Source organism: Neophocaena asiaeorientalis, unplaced genomic scaffold, assembly GCF_003031525.2.
Source record: "Neophocaena asiaeorientalis asiaeorientalis breed wild unplaced genomic scaffold, Neophocaena_asiaeorientalis_V1.1 scaffold476, whole genome shotgun sequence".
In the NCBI taxonomy this organism is placed as follows: domain Eukaryota; kingdom Metazoa; phylum Chordata; class Mammalia; order Artiodactyla; family Phocoenidae; genus Neophocaena; species Neophocaena asiaeorientalis.
The window spans coordinates 6482400-6485159 of record NW_020172178.1 but is presented as its reverse complement, the minus strand read 5'-3'; the positions used below and the strand labels follow the sequence as shown (position 1 = coordinate 6485159).

General features: G+C 58.9%; 1 protein-coding gene across 3 annotated transcripts in view; it reads right to left on the bottom strand.

Moving 5' to 3' along the window:
• WDR25 (WD repeat domain 25) overlaps window positions 1-2760 on the bottom strand; it is a 139631-nt gene that overhangs the window by 131359 nt on the left and 5512 nt on the right. The window lies entirely within an intron of this gene.

The following is a 2760-nucleotide window of genomic DNA, read 5'->3' as shown; positions in this document are numbered from 1 at the left end:
ACCTTCCAAAGGGAGCACAGAGTGGCGGAGGGGGGGGAGGGGGGCGTGCCCTGTCGCACCCACCTCTTCTAGCTCATTCCCTACTCACCCAGCATCTGCTCTCCGCCCAGGACTGGGCTGCAGCAAGCCAGGACTCCTGCCTGCGCCCACGATCCTGTCCCCACCCCAGATAAGGCATCCACACAGTGCCTCCCAAGCACCCCTCCAGCTCCTACCAGACCACAAGGACACCCACGCGGCCCACCTTCCGACACCAGGGAGGGAAAAGCTGCCAGCTGCCCACTGGTACAGACACAACCCTGAGGGCCCAGCACTTCCAAGGCCCCAGCCGGGACTTCCCTCCCCAGCTTCCAGCCCCCCGCCCCCAGCTGCTCTCCATCCATCTTCCCATCCTGGCTCCTCCGGCCCTGCCTCAAGGTCTTCACACTGAAAAGTTGCTTAACGTCGATTTGCCAAATAATTCTGTCACTGAAAACTGTCGAACATCATAAAGCAGAGAGGACCCTGGCCAGACTATTTGCATCTATGGCTTGTAAAGGCCCCGATTTTCGAGACACCCACAGTAAGAAGATGGTCAGGAGATGCGGACCCCAGCAGCCATGACGGCAGCCATACTCTGCCCCTGGGGCCACCCCCAACGCCACTCTGCAGCCCCACCACGAGAGACGGACAGCGCCGGGGGGCAGGGCTCCCTGGAGGGTGCCAGGCCAAGCAAGGAGCCACTGCCCGCGTCATTGCCTGCAGCACACACCACCGTCCTCGGGACAGACGGGCGACGCAGCCGTGCCAGGCCCCGCCCAGGGCAGCCCCAAGGCCAGGGGAGGCCTGGGGAATTGCCCCAAGCAGGGCTTGCTTTCCTGTAACAGATAGTCCCTCTGCCTGAGCAGCCGTCCCAAGGTGGACCAACTGCGCCCTCTTCTGGTCATGAGCTGTCACAGCGGGTTGGCTGCTCCCAGGTCCCCTCCGCGGGGCCTCCCCGCCTCCCCAGCACACAGCCCGCAGGCTCATCTCTACACGAACACCCGCTACACGGCCGAACAAACACCACGCCCCGAGTCAGCGGCGTCACTCAGACGCTCTCTGTTCCAAAACTATCATGGGATGCCCCTGCTCAGGAAATCTAAACTTCCTGGGCAAAAGTGACCGGAGCAGGGCCCGCAGAGCACCTCACTGAGGCCGGGTGCAGACCGGTCCCCACAGGGCTCCAGGCCTGCCCTTCCCCACCAGGAGACACAGCCCCGAGGGCGGGTGGGCAGCAGACACATCCCTCCACCCAGCTCTGCCCACAGCGACCCAGCCTGTCCTCTGAGGCCGCTGGCAAGCTTGCCACCTCCTCAACAAATACCGTATATTAACGCATGTATGTGGAGCCTAGAAAATGGTACAGGTGAACCGGCCTGCAGGGCAGAAATGGAGACACAGATGCAGAGAACAAACGTATGGACACCAAGGGGGGAAAGCAGCGGGGTCGGGGTGGTGTGATGAATTGGGAGATTGGGATTGACATGTACACACGGATGTGTATAAAATGGATGACTAATAAGAGCCTGCTGTATAAAAAAATAAAATTAAAAAATAAAAAAAATAGGAAGAAAAAGGGAAAAAATTTAAATACCTGCATGTTCATGCACACATACACATCACGCCACATACTATACACACATACACATACACACACACAAAAGCCTCGGCTGCCCGTGTCTGGCAGACGGGCCCCGCCCCCTGGGGTCCTAGGAAGGGGCTGCCCACGCCCTTCAGGTGGCCCACCTGTAACCATGCCACTCTCCACAGAGCTCCACCACACCACGGGCCCGGCATCAGACTGGGGGCTTTAGACACAGCACCTGGGCGTGTGTCCCACCTGAGAAGCCCCGGCCGTAGGTCTCACGAGCTTGTCTCATGGAGAGGAAAGAGGCTCAGAGAGGTCAAGTGCCTTGCCCAAGATCACGAAGCTTTGGGGATGGAGCCAGCCCTTGAGCCCAGATCATTCTAACTCCAGGGGCCAGCCAGACACTGCCCACCAGGAACCCTCCAGACAGGCTCCTGACCAGAGGGACAGGTGCAGGCTCGCGGGAGGAAGGGCCAAGAAGCCCCAGGACTGGGGGATGGGTCCAAGCACGTGACAACGCACACCAGGGACGCGAGGAGCCTCCTGAGCTGACCACGGGGCCCCCGAACTCGCAGAAAAAGCAACAAAGATGTGCATGTAAACCCTGGGGCTCCAGGCTGCAGACAGGACACGCCACTGTCCCCACAGAACTCCATCAGCCTCGCAGACAAGAACACAGTCACGTCATTCCAGGACTCAAACGTGCCACCTAAAATGACACTCATCGACAGAGGTCGTTTCCAAGACTTCACTGTACTTGGGCTTCCTTTCTTAGCTTCCAAAAATGCCTCCTGGGAAAAAAAGCTCAAAATGAAACGTGCAAATACAGTGTCCTCGGCAGGCAGGATCCAGAACCGTGAGGAAAACAGGCGGGGAAGCTGACATCTATTGAGCACCTATGGGGCTCCTGCCTCTGCGCCAGGGGCTTCGGAAGCGTTTTCGTCACACAGTCCCATGACCCAGGTACAACCAGGCCCTTCACAGATGAGCCTCCAGACTCAGACGGGGCGGCTTGGGCAGCTGGCCAGCCACTCACAGCAAAGCTGCATCCGAAGCCACGACCCTGCAACTCCAAAGCTACTTTCTTTCCAGGAAGCTTTTGCTTGGCTCACGTGTATTTGGCACCAACTATGTACAGGGCTTTGCTAGGG